Raw genomic sequence first — 13,254 nt, forward strand, 5'->3', positions numbered from 1 at the left:
CTCCCTCTCTCCCCGAATCCCCATTTCCCAATCTCCCTCTCTCTCCCCGAGCCCCCATTTCCCAATCTCCGCCTCTCTCCCCGAGCCCCCATTTCCCAATCTCCCTCTCTCCCCGAATCCCCATTTCCCAATCTCCCTCTCCCTCCCCGAGCCCACATTTCCCAATCTCTCTCTCTCCCCGAGCCCCCATTTCCCAATCTCCCTCTCTCCCCGAATCCCCATTTCCCAATCTCCCTCTCTCTCCCCGAGCCCCCATTTCCCAATCTCCCTCTCTCTCCCCGAGCCCCCATTTCCCAATTGCCCTCTCTCCCCGAGCCCCCATTTCCCAATCTCCCTCTCTCTCGCCGAGCCCCCATTTCCCAATCTCCATCTCTCTCCCCGAGCCCCCATTTCCCAATCTCCCTCTCCCTCCCCGAGCCCCCATTTCCCAATCTCCCTCTCTCGCCCCGAGCCCCCATTTTTCAATCTCCTCCTCTCTCCCCGAGCCCCCATTTCCCAATCTCCCTCTCTCTCCCCAAGCCCCCATTTCCCAATCTCCCTCTCTCTCCCCGAATCCCCATTTCCCAATCTCCCTCTCTCCCCGAGCCCCCATTTCCCAATCTCCCTCTCTCTCCCCGAGCCCCCATTTCCCAATTGCCCTCTCTCCCCGAGCCCCCATTTCCCAATCTTCCTCTCTCCCCGAGCCCCCATTTCCCAATCTCCCTCTCTCTCCCCGAGCCCCCATTTCCCAAACTCCCTCTCTCTCCCCGAGCCCCCATTTCCCAATCTCCCTCTCTCCCCGAGCCCCCATTTCCCAATCTCCCTCTCTCTCCTTGAGCCCCCATTTCCCAATCTCCCTCTCTCCCCGAGCCCCCATTTCCCAATTGCCCTCGCTCCCCGAGCCCCCATTTCCCAATCTCCCTCTTTCTCCCCGAGCCCCCATTTACCAATTGCCCTCTCTCCCCGAGCCCCCATTTCCCAATCTCCCTCTCTCTCCCCGAGCCCCCATTTCCCAATCTCCCTCTCTCTCCCCGAGCTCCCATTTCCCAATCTCCCTCTCTCTCCCCGAGCCCCCATTTCCCAATCTCCCTCTCTCTCCCCGAGCCCCCATTTCCCAATCTCCCTCTCTCCCCGAGCCCCCATTTCCCAATCTCCCTCTCTCTCCCCGAGCCCCCATTTCCCAATTGCCCTCTCTCCCCGAGCCCCCATTTCCCAATCTCCCTCTCTCCCCGAGCCCCCATTTCCCAATCTCCCTCTCTCTCCCCGAGCCCCCATTTCCCAATCTCCCTCTCTCTCCCCGAGCCCCCATTTCCCAATCTCCCTCTCTCTCCCCGAGCCCCCATTTCCCAATTGCCCTCTCTCCCCGAGCCCCCATTTCCCAATCTCTCTCTCTCCCCGAGCCCCCATTTCCCAATCTCCCTCTCTCCCCGAGCCCCCATTTCCCAATCTCCCTCTCTCTCCCCGAGCCCCCATTTCCCAATCTCCCCCTCTCTCCCCGAGCCCCCATTTCCCAATCTCCCTCTCTCTCCCCGAGCCCCCATTTCCCAATCTCCCTCTCTCTCCCCGAGCCCCCATTTCCCAATCTCCCTCTCTCTCCCCGAGCCCCCATTTCCCAATCTCCCTCTCTCTCCCCGAGCCCCCATTTCCCAATCTCCCTCTCTCTCCCCGAGCCCCCATTTCCCAATCTCCCTCTCTCTCCCCGAGCCCCCATTTCCCAATCTCCCTCTCTCTCCCCGAGCCCCCATTTCCCAATCTCCCTCTCTCTCCCCGAGCCCCCATTTCCCAATCTCCCTCTCTCTCCCCGAGCCCCCATTTCCCAATTGCACTCTCTCCCCGAGCCCCCATTTCCCAATCTCCCTCTCTCTCCCCGAGCCCCCATTTCCCAATCTCCCTCTCTCTCCCCGAGCCCCCATTTCCCAATTGCCCTCTTTCCCCGAGCCCCCATTTCCCAATCTCACTCTCTCTCCCCGAGCCCCCATTTCCCAATCTCCCTCTCTCTCCCCGAGCCCCCATTTCCCAATCTCCCTCTCTCTCCCCGAGCCCCCATTTCCCAATCTCCCTCTCTCTCCCCGAGCCCCCATCTCCCAATCTCCCTCTCTCTCCCCGAGCCCCCATTTCTCAATCTCCCTCTCTCTCCCCGAATCCCCATTTCACAATCTCCCTCTCTCTCCCCGAGCCCCCATTTCCCAATCTCCCCCTCTGTCCCCGAGCCCCCATTTCCCAATCTCCCTCTCTCCCCGAATCCCCATTTCCCAATCTCCCTCTCCCTCCCCGAGCCCCCATTTCCCAATCTCTCTCTCTCCCCGAGCCCCAATTTCCCAATCTCCCTCTCTCCCCGAATCCCCATTTCCCAATCTCCCTCTCTCTCCCCGAGCCCCCATTTCCCAATCTCCCTCTCTCTCCCCGAGCCCCCATTTCCCAATCTCCCTCTCTCCCCGAATCCCCATTTCCCAATCTCCCTCTCTCTCCCCGAGCCCCCATTTCCCAATCTCCCCCTCTCTCCCCGAGCCCCCATTTCCCAATCTCCCTCTCTCCCCGAATCCCCATTTCCCAATCTCCCTCTCTCTCCCCGAGCCCCCATTTCCCAATCTCCCCCTCTCTCCCCGAGCCCCCATTTCCCAATCTCCCTCTCTCTCCCCGAGCCCCCATTTCACAATCTCCCTCTCTCCCCGAATCCCCATTTCCCAATCTCCCTCTCCCTCCCCGAGCCCCCATTTCCCAATCTCTCTCTCTCCCCGAGCCCCCATTTCCCAATCTCCCTCTCTCCCCGAATCCCCATTTCCCAATCTCCCTCTCTCTCCCCGAGCCCCCATTTCCCAATCTCCCCCTCTCTCCCCGAGCCCCCATTTCCAAATCTCCCTCTGTCCCCGAATCCCCATTTCCCAATCTCCCTCTCCCTCCCTGAGCCCCCATTTCCCAATCTCTCTCTCTCCCCGAGCCCCCATTTCCCAATCTCCCTCTCTCCCCGAATCCCCATTTCCCAATCTCCCTCTCTCTCCCCGAGCCCCCATTTCCCAATCTCCCTCTCTCCCCGAATCCCCATTTCCCAATCTCCCTCTCTCTCCCCGAGCCCCCATTTCCCAATCTCCCTCTCTCTCCCCGAGCCCCCATTTCCCAATCTCCCTCTCTCTCCCCGAGCCCCCATTTCCCAATCTCCCTCTCTCCCCGAATCCCCATTTCCCAATCTCCCTCTCTCTCCCCGAGCCCCCATTTCCCAATCTCTCTCTCTCCCCGAGCCCCCATTTCCCAATCTCCCTCTCTCCCCGAATCCCCATTTCCCAATCTCCCTCTCTCTCCCCGAGCCCCCATTTCCCAATCTCCCCCTCTCTCCCCGAGCCCCCATTTCCCAATCTCCCTCTCTCCCCGAATCCCCATTTCCCAATCTCCCTCTCCCTCCCCGAGCCCACATTTCCCAATCTCTCTCTCTCCCCGAGCCCCCATTTCCCAATCTCCCTCTCTCCCCGAATCCCCATTTCCCAATCTCCCTCTCTCTCCCCGAGCCCCCATTTCCCAATCTCCCTCTCTCTCCCCGAGCCCCCATTTCCCAATTGCCCTCTCTCCCCGAGCCCCCATTTCCCAATCTCCCTCTCTCTCGCCGAGCCCCCATTTCCCAATCTCCCTCTCTCTCCCCGAGCCCCCATTTCCCAATCTCCCTCTCTCTCCCCGAGCCCCCATTTCCCAATCTCCCTCTCTCTCCCCGAGCCCCCATTTTTCAATCTCCTCCTCTCTCCCCGAGCCCCCATTTCCCAATCTCCCTCTCTCTCCCCGAGCCCCCATTTCCCAATCTCCCTCTCTCTCCCCGAATCCCCATTTCCCAATCTCCCTCTATCTCCCCGAGCCCCCATTTCCCAATCTCCCTCTCTCTCCCCGAGCCCCCATTTCCCAATCTCCCTCTCTCTCCCCGATCCCCCATTTCCCAATCTCCCTCTCCCCCGAATCCCCATTTCCCAATCTCCCTCTCCCTCCCCGAGCCCCCATTTCCCAATCTCTCTCTCTCCCCGAGCCCCCATTTCCCAATCTCCCTCTCTCCCCGAATCCCCATTTCCCAATCTCCCTCTCTGTCCCCGAGCCCCCATTTCCCAATCTCCCCCTCTCTCCCCGAGCCCCCATTTCCCAATCTCCCTCTCTCCCCGAATTCCCATTTCCCAATCTCCCTCTCCCTCCCCGAGCCCACATTTCCCAATCTCTCTCTCTCCCCGAGCCCCCATTTCCCAATCTCCCTCTCTCCCCGAATCCCCATTTCCCAATCTCCCTCTCTCTCCCCGAGCCCCCATTTCGCAATGTCCCTCTCTCTCCCCGAGCCCCCATTTCCCAATTGCCCTCTCTCCCCGAGCCCCCATTTCCCAATCTCCCTCTCTCTCCCCGAGCCCCCATTTCCCAATCTCCCTCTCTCTCTCCGAGCCCCCATTTCCCAATCTCCCTCTCTCTCCCCGAGCCCCCATTTCGCAATCTCCCTCTCTCTCCCCGAGCCCCCATTTTTCAATCTCCCCCTCTCTCCCCGAGCCCCCATTTCCCAATCTCCCTCTCTCTCCCCGAGCCCCCATTTCCCAATTGCCCTCTCTCCCCGTGCCCCCATTTCCCAATCTCCCTCTCTCTCCCCGAGCCCCCATTTCCCAATCTCCCTCTCTCTCCCCGAGCCCCCATTACCCAATTGCCCTCTCTCCCCGAGCCCCCATTTCCCAATCTCACTCTCTCTCCCGAGCCCCCATTTCCCAATCTCCCTCTCTCTCCCCGAGCCCCCATTTCACAATCTCCCTCTCTCTCCCCGAGCCCCCATTTCCCAATCTCCCTCTCTCTCCCCGAGCCCCCATCTCCCAATCTCCCTCTCTCTCCCCGAGCCCCCATTTCTCAATCTCCCTCTCTCTCCCCGAATCCCCATTTCCCAATCTCCCTCTCTCTCCCCGAGCCCCCATTTCCCAATCTCCCCCCTCTGTCCCCGAGCCCCCATTTCCCAATCTCCCTCTCTCCCCGAATCCCCATTTCCCAATCTCCCTCTCCCTCCCCGTGCCCCCATTTCCCAATCTCTCTCTCTCCCCGAGCCCCCATTTCCCAAGCTCCCTCTCTCCCCGAATCCCCATTTCCCAATCTCCCTCTCTCTCCCCGAGTCCCCATTTCCCAATCTCCCTCTCTCCCCGAATCCCCATTTCCCAATCTCCCTCTCTCTCCCCGAGCCCCCATTTCCCAATCTCCCTCTCTCCCCGAATCCACATTTCCCAATCTCCCTCTCTCTCTCCAAGCCCCCATTTCCCAATCTCCCCCTCTCCCCGAATCCCCATTTCCCAAACTCCCTCTCTCTCCCCGAGCCCCCATTTCCCAATCTCCCTCTCTCTCCCCGAGCCCCCATTTCCCAATCTCCCTCTCTCCCCGAATCCCCATTTCCCAATCTCCCTCTCTCTCCCCGAGCCCCCATTTCCCAATCTCCCCCTCTCTCCCCGAGCCCCCATTTCCCAATCTCCCTCTCTCCCCGAATCCCCATTTCCCAATCTCCCTCTCCCTCCCCGAGCCCCCATTTCCCAATCTCTCTCTCTCCCCGAGCCCCCATTTCCCAATCTCCCTCTCTCCCCGAATCCCCATTTCCCAATCTCCCTCTCTCTCCCGGAGCCCCCATTTCCCAATCTCCCCCTCTCTCCCCGAGCCCCCATTTCCCAATCTCCCTCTCTCCCCGAATCCCCATTTCCCAATCTCCCTCTCCCTCCCCGAGCCCCCATTTCCCAATCTCTCTCTCTCCCCGAGCCCCCATTTCCCAATCTCCCTCTCTCCCCGAATCCCCATTTTCCAATCTCCCTCTCTCTCCCCGAGCCCCCATTTCCCAATCTCCCTCTCTCCCCGAATCCCCATTTCCCAATCTCCCTCTCTCTCCCCGAGCCCCCATTTCCCAATCTCCCTCTCTCTCCCCGAGCCCCCATTTCCCAATCTCCCTCTCTCTCCCCGAGCCCCCATTTCCCAATCTCCCTCTCTCCCCGAATCCCCATTTCCCAATCTCCCTCTCCCTCCCCGAGCCCCCATTTCCCAATCTCTCTCTCTCCCCGAGCCCCAATTTCCCAATCTCCCTCTCTCCCCGAATCCCCCATTTCCCAATCTCCCTCTCTCTCCCCGAGCCCCCATTTCCCAATCTCCCCTCTCTCTCCCCGAGCCCCCCATTTCCCAATCTCCCTCTCTCCCCGAATCCCCATTTCCCAATCTCCCTCTCCCTCCCCGAGCCCACATTTCCCAATCTCTCTCTCTCCCCCGAGCCCCCATTTCCCAATCTCCCTCTCTCCCCGAATCCCCATTTCCCAATCTCCCTCTCTCTCCCCGAGCCCCCATTTCCCAATCTCCCCCCTCTCTCCCCGAGCCCCCATTTCCCAATCTCCCTCTCTCCCCCGAATCCACATTTCCCAATCTCCCTCTCTCTCCCCGAGCCCCCCATTTCCCAATCTCCCCCCTCTCTCCCCGAGCCCCCCCATTTCCCAATCTCCCCTCTCTCCCCGAATCCCCATTTCCCAATCTCTCTCTCCTCCCCGAGCCCCCATTTCCCAATCTCCCTCTCTCTCCCCGAGCCCCCATTTCCCAATCTCCCTCTCTCCCCTGAGCCCCCCATTTCCCAATCTCCCCTCCCTCCCCGAGCCGCCATTTCCCAATCTCCCTCCCTCCCCGAGCCCCCATTTCCCAATCTCCCTCTCTCTCCCCGACCCCCATTTCCCAATCTCCCTCTCCCTCCCCGAGCCCCCCATTTCCCAATCTCCTCTCTCCTCTCCCCGAGCCCCCCATTTCCCAATCTCCCTCTCTCCCCCGAATCCCCATTTCCCAATCTCCCTCTCTCTCCCCGAGCCCCCATTTCCCAATCTCCCCCTCTCTCCCCCGAGCCCCCATTTCCCAATCTCCCTCTCTCCCCGAATCCCCCATTTCCCCAATCTCCCTCTCCCTCCCCGAGCCCCCATTTCCCAATCTCTCTCTCTCCCCGAGCCCCCATTTCCCAATCTCCCTCTCTCCCCGAATCCCCATTTCCCAATCTCCCTCCCTCCCCGAATCCCCCATTTCCCAATCTCCCTCTCCCTCCCCGAGCCCCCATTTCCCAATCTCTCTCTCTCCCCGAATCCCCATTTCCCAATCTCCCTCTCTCTCCCCAAGCCCCCATTTCCCAATCTCCCCTCTCTCCCCGAGCCCCCATTTCCCAATCTCCCTCCCTCCCCGAGCCCCCCATTTCCCAATCTCCCTCTCTCTCCCCGAGCCCCCATTTCCCAATCTCTCTCTCTCTCCCCGAGCCCCCCATTTCCCAATCTCCCTCTCTCTCCCCGAGCCCCCATTTCCCAATCTCCCTCTCTCCCCGAGCCCCCATTTCCCAATCTCCCTCCCTCCCCGAGCCCCCATTTCCAAATCTCCCTCCCTCCCCGAGCCCCCATTTCCCAATCTCCCTCTCTCTCCCCGAGCCCCCCATTTCCCAATCTCCCTCCCTCCCCGAGCCCCCATTTCCCAATCTCCCCTCTCTCTCCCCGAGCCCCCATTTCCCAATCTCCCTCTCCCTCCCCGAGCCCCCATTTCCCAATCTCTCTCTCTCCCCGAGCCCCCATTTCCCAATCTCCCTCTCTCCCCGAATACCCATTCCCAATCTCCCTCTCTCTCCCCGAGCCCCCATTTCCCAATCTCCCCCTCTCTCCCCGAGCCCCCCATTTCCCAATCTCCCTCTCTCCCCGAATCCCCATTTCCCAATCTCCCTCTCCCTCCCCCGAGCCCCCCATTTCCCAATCTCTCTCTCTCCCCGAGCCCCCATTTCCCAATCTCCCTCTCTCCCCCGAACCCCCATTTCCCAATCTCCCTCTCTCTCCCCGAGCCCCCCATTTCCCAATCGCCCTCTCTCTCCCCGAGCCCCCCATTTCCCAATCTCCCTCTCTCCCCGAATCCCCATTTCCCAATCTCCCTCTCCCTCCCCGAGCCCCCATTTCCCAATCTCCCTCTCTCCCCGAGCCCCCCATTTCCCAATCTCCCTCTCTCCCCGAGCCCCCATTTCCCAATCTCCCTCTCTCCCCGAGCCCACATTTCCAAATCTCTCTCTCTCCCCGAGCCCCCATTTCCCAATCTCCCTCTCTCCCCAAATCCCCATTTCCCAATCTCCCTCTCCTCCCCGAGCCCCCCATTTCCCATCTCCCTCTCTCCCGAGCCCCGATTTCCCAATCTCCCCTCTCTCCCCGAGCCCACATTTCCCAATCTCCCTCTCTCCCCGAGCCCCAATTTCCCAATCTCCCTCTCTCTCCCCGAGCCCCCATTTCCCAATCTCCCTCTCCCTCCCCGAGCCCCCATTTCCCAATCTCCCTCTCTCCCCGAGGCCCCCCATTTCTCAATCTCCCTCTCTCTCCCCCGAGCCCCCCATTTCCCAATCTCCCCCTCTCTCCCCGAGCCCCCATTTCCCAATCTCCCTCTCTCCCCGAATCCCCATTTCCCAATCTCCCTCTCCCTCCCCCGAGCCCCCATTTCCCAATCTCTCTCTCTCCCCGAGCCCCCATTTCCCAATCTCCCTCTCTCCCCGAATCCCCCATTTCCCAATCTCCCTCTCTCTCTCCCCGAGCCCCCATTTCCCAATCTCCCCCTCTCTCCCCGAGCCCCCCATTTCCCAATCTCCCTCTCTCCCCCGAATCCCCATTTCCCAATCTCCCTCTCCCTCCCTGAGCCCCCATTTCCCAATCTCCCTCTCTCCCCGAGCCCCCATTTCCCAATCTCCCCTCTCTCCCCGAGCCCCCATTTCCCAATCTCACTCTCTCCCCGAGCCCCCATTTCCCAATCTCCCTCCTCCTCCCCGAGCCCCCCATTTCCCAATCTCTCTCTCTCCCCGAGCCCCCATTTCCCATTCTCCCTCTCTCTCCCCGAGCCCCCATTTCCCAATCTCCCCCTCTCTCCCCGTGCCCCCATTTCCCAATCTCCCTCTCTCCCCGAATCCCCATTTCCCAATCTCCCTCTCCCTCCCCGAGCCCCCATTTCCCAATCTCCCTCTCTCCCCGAGCCCCCATTTCCCAATCTCCCTCTCTCCCCGAGCCCCCATTTCCCAATCTCCCTCTCTCCCCTAGCCCCCCATTTCCCAATCTCTCTCTCTCCCCGAGCCCCCATTTACCAATCTCCCCTCTCTCCCCCGAATCCCCATTTCTCAATCTCCCTCTCCCTCCCCGAGCCCCCATTTCCCAATCTCCCTCTCTCCCCGAGCCCCCATTTCCCAATCTCCCTCTCTCCCCGAGCCCCCATTTCCCAATCTCCCTCTCTCCCCGAGCCCCCATTTCCCAATCTCCCTCTCCCTCCCCGAGCCCCCATTTCCCAATCTCCCTCTCTCTCCCCCGAGCCCCCATTTCCCAATCTCCCTCTCCTCCCCGAGCCCCCATTTCTCAATCTCCCTCTCTCTCCCCGAGCCCCCATTTCCCAATCTCCCCCTCTCTCCCCGAGCCCCCATTTCAAAATCTCCCCTCTCTCCCCAAGCCCCCATTTCCCAATCTCCCTCTCTCCCCGAGCCCCCATTTCTCAATCTCCCTCTCTCTCCACGAGCCCCCCATTTCCCAATCTCCCTCTCTCCCCGAGCCCCCATTTCCCAATCTCCCTCTCTCCCCGAGCCCCCATTTCCCAATCTCCCTCTCTCCCCGAGCCCTCTTTTCTCAATCTCCTTCTCTCCCCGAGCCCCCATTTCCCAATCTCCCTCTCTCTCCCCCGAATCCCCATTTCCCAATCTCCCTCTCTCCCCGAGCCCCCATTTCCCAATCACCCTCTCTCTCCCCGAGCCCCCATTTCCCAATTGCCCTCTCTCCCCGAGCCCCCATTTCCCAATCTCCCTCTCTCCCCGAGCCCCCATTTCCCAATCTCCCTCTCTCTCCCCGAGCCCCCATTTCCCAATCGCCCTCTCTCTCCCCGAGCCCCCATTTCCCAATCTCCCTCTCTCTCCCCGAGCCCCCATTTCCCAATCTCCCTCTCTCTCCCCGAGCCCCCATTTCCCAATCACCCCTCTCTCTCCCCAAGCCCCCATTTCCCAATGCCCTCTCTCACCCGAGCCCCCATTTCCCAATCTCCCTCTCTCCCCGAGCCCCCATTTCCCAATCTCCCTCTCTCTCCCCGAGCCCCATTTCCCAATCGCCCTCTCTCTCCCCGAGCCCCCATTTCCCAATCTCCCTCTCTCTCCCCGAGCCCCCATTTCCCAATCTCCCTCTCTCTCCCCGAGCCCCCATTTCCCAATCGCCCTCTCTCTCCCCGAGCCCCCCATTTCCCAATCTCCCTCTCTCCCCGAGCCCCCATTTCCCAATCTCCCTCTCTCCCCGAATCCCCATTTCACAATCTCCCAATCTCTCCCCGAGCCCCTATTTCCCAATCTCTCTCTCTCCCCGAGCCCCCATTTCCCAATCTCCCTCTCTCCCCGAGCCCCCATTTCCCAATCTCCCTCTCTCTCCCCGAGCCCCCATTTCCCAATCGCCCTCTCTCTCCCCGAGCCCCCATTTCCCAATCTCCCTCTCTCTCCCCGAGCCCCCATTTCCCAATCGCCCTCTCTCTCCCCGAGCCCCCATTTCCCAATCTCCCTCTCTCCCCGAGCCCCCATTTCCCAATCTCCCTCTCTCCCCGAGCCGCCATTTCCCAATCTCCCTCTCTCTCCCCCGAGCCCCCATTTCCCAATCTCCCTCTCCCTCCCCGAGCCCCCATTTCCCAATCGCCCTCTCTCTCCCCGAGCCCCCATTTCCCAATCTCCCTCTCTCCCCGAGCCCCCATTTCCCAATCTCCCTCTCTCTCCCCGGAATCCCCATTTCCCAATCGCCCTCTCTCTCCCCGAGCCCCCATTTCCCAATCTCCCTCTCTCCCCGAGCCCCCATTTCCCAATCTCCCTCTCTCCCCCGAGCCCCCATTTCCCAATCTCCCTCTCTCCCCGATCCCCATTTCACAATCCTCCTGTCAGTCTGGGGGTGGAGTGGAGGCGGAGCCTCCTCCTGTCAGTCAGGGGGTGGAGTGGAGGCGGTGCCTCCTCCTGTCAGTCTGGGGGTGGAGTGGAGGCGGTGCCTCCTCCTGTCAGTCAGGGGGTGGAGTGGAGGCGGTGCCTCCTCCTGTCAGTCAGGGGGTGGAGTGGAGGCGGTGCCTCCTCCTGTCAGTCAGGGGGTGGAGTGGAGGCGGAGCCTCCTCCTGTCAGTCAGGGGGTGGAGTGGAGGCGGTGCCTCCTCCTGTCAGTCAGGGGGTGGAGTGGAGGCGGTGCCTCCTCCTGTCAGTCAGGGGGTGGAGTGGAGGCGGTGCCTCCTCCTGTCAGTCAGGGGGTGGAGTGGAGGCGGGTGCCTCCTACTGTCAGTCAGGGGGTGGAGTGGAGGCGGTGCCTCCTCCTGTCAGTCAGGGGGTGGAGTGGAGGGCGGTGCCTCCTCCTGTCAGTCAGGGGGGTGGAGTGGAGGCGGTGCCTCCTCCTGTCAGTCAGGGGTGGAGTGGAGGCGGTGGCCTCCTCCTGTCAGTCAGGGGGTGGAGTGGAGGCGGTGCCTCCTCCTGTCAGTCTGGGGGTGGAGTGGAGGCGGTGCCTCCTCCTGTCAGTCAGGGGTGGAGTGGAGGCGGTGCCTCCTCCTGTCAGTCAGGGGGTGGAGTGGAGGCGGTGCCTCCTCCTGTCAGTCAGGGGGTGGAGTGGAGGCGGTGCCTCCTCCTGTCAGTCAGGGGTTGGAGTGGAGGCGGTGCCTCCTCCTGTCAGTCAGGGGGTGGAGTGGAGGCGGTGCCTCCTCCTGTCAGTCAGGGGTTGGAGTGGAGGCGGTGCCTCCTCCTGTCAGTCAGGGGGTGGAGTGGAGGCGGTGCCTCCTCCTGTCAGTCAGGGGGTGGAGTGGAGGCGGTGCCTCTCCTGTCAGTCAGGGGTTGGAGTGGAGGCGGTGCCTCCTCCTGTCAGTCAGGGGGTGGAGTGGAGGCGGTGCCTCCTCCTGTCAGTCAGGGGGTGGAGTGGAGGCGGTGCCTCCTCCTGTCAGTCTGGGGGTGGAGTGGAGGCGGTGCCTCCTCCTGTCAGTCAGAGGGTGGAGTGGAGGCGGAGCCTCCTCCTGTCAGTCAGGGGGTGGAGTGGAGGCGGTGCCTCCTCCTGTCAGTCAGGGGGTGGAGTGGAGGCGGTGCCTCCTCCTGTCAGTCAGGGGGTGGAGTGGAGGCGGTGCCTCCTCCTGTCAGTCAGGGGGTGGAGTGGAGGCGGTGCCTCCTCCTGTCAGTCTGGGGGTGGAGTGGAGGCGGTGCCTCCTCCTGTCAGTCAGGGGGGTGGAGTGGAGGCGGTGCCTCCTCCTGTCAGTCAGGGGGTGGAGTGGAGGCGGTGCCTCCTCCTGTCAGTCAGGGGGTGGAGTGGAGGCGGTGCCTCCTCCTGTCAGTCAGGGGTTGGAGGGGAGGCGTGCCTCCTCCTGTCAGTCTGGGGGTGGAGTGGGAGGCGGTGCCTCCTCCTGTCAGTCAGGGGGTGGAGGGGAGGCGGTGCCTCCTCCTGTCAGTCTGGGGGTGGAGTGGAGGCGGTGCCTCCTCCTGTCAGTCAGGGGGGTGGAGTGGAGGCGGTGCCTCCTCCTGTCAGTCAGGGGGTGGAGTGGAGGCGGTGCCTCTACCTGTCAGTCAGGGGGTGGAGTGGAGGCGGTGCCTCCTCCTGTCAGTCAGGGGGTGGAGTGGAGGCGGTGCCTCCTCCTGTCAGTCAGGGGGTGGAGTGGAGGCGGTGCCTCCTCCTGTCAGTCAGGGGGTGGAGTGGAGGCGGAGCCTCCTCCTGTCAGTCTGGGGGTGGAGTGGAGGCGGTGCCTCCTCCTGTCAGTCAGGGGGTGGAGTGGAGGCGGTGCCTCTCCTGTCAGTCAGGGGGTGGAGTGGAGGCGGTGCCTCCTCCTGTCAGTCAGGGGGTTGGAGTGGAGGCGGTGCCTCCTCCTGTCAGTCAGGGGGTGCGAGTGGAGGCGGTGCCTCCTCCTGTCAGTCAGGGGGTGGAGTGGAGGCGGTGCCTCCTCCTGTCGGTCAGGGGGTGGAGTGGAGGCGGTGCCTCCTCCTGTCAGTCAGGGGGTGGAGTGGAGGCGGTGCCTCCTCCTGTCAGTCTGGGGGGTGGAGTGGAGGCGGAGCCTCCTCCTGTCAGTCAGGGGGTGGAGTGGAGGCGGAGCCTCCTCCTGTCAGTCAGGGGGGTGGAGTGGAGGCGGTGCCCTCCTCCTGTCAGTCAGGGGGTGGAGTGGAGGCGGTGCCTCCTCCTGTCAGTCAGGGGGTGGAGTGGAGGCGGTGCTCCTCCTGTCAGTCAGGGGGTGGAGTGGAGGCGGTGCCTCCTCCTGTCAGTCAGGGGGTGGAGTGGAGTGCGGTGCCTCCTCTCCTGTCAGTCAGGGGGTGGAGTGGGAA

The 13,254-nt window shown here is 62.3% G+C and overlaps 1 protein-coding gene across 1 annotated transcript in view; it reads right to left on the reverse strand.

Annotated features, from left to right (window-relative positions):
- Nucleotides 1-13,254, reverse strand: part of LOC137311569 (MAP kinase-activating death domain protein-like) — a 150,407-nt gene that overhangs the window by 18,386 nt on the left and 118,767 nt on the right.

This window comes from Heptranchias perlo, unplaced genomic scaffold, assembly GCF_035084215.1.
Source record: "Heptranchias perlo isolate sHepPer1 unplaced genomic scaffold, sHepPer1.hap1 HAP1_SCAFFOLD_360, whole genome shotgun sequence".
Taxonomy (NCBI): Eukaryota; Metazoa; Chordata; class Chondrichthyes; order Hexanchiformes; family Hexanchidae; genus Heptranchias; species Heptranchias perlo.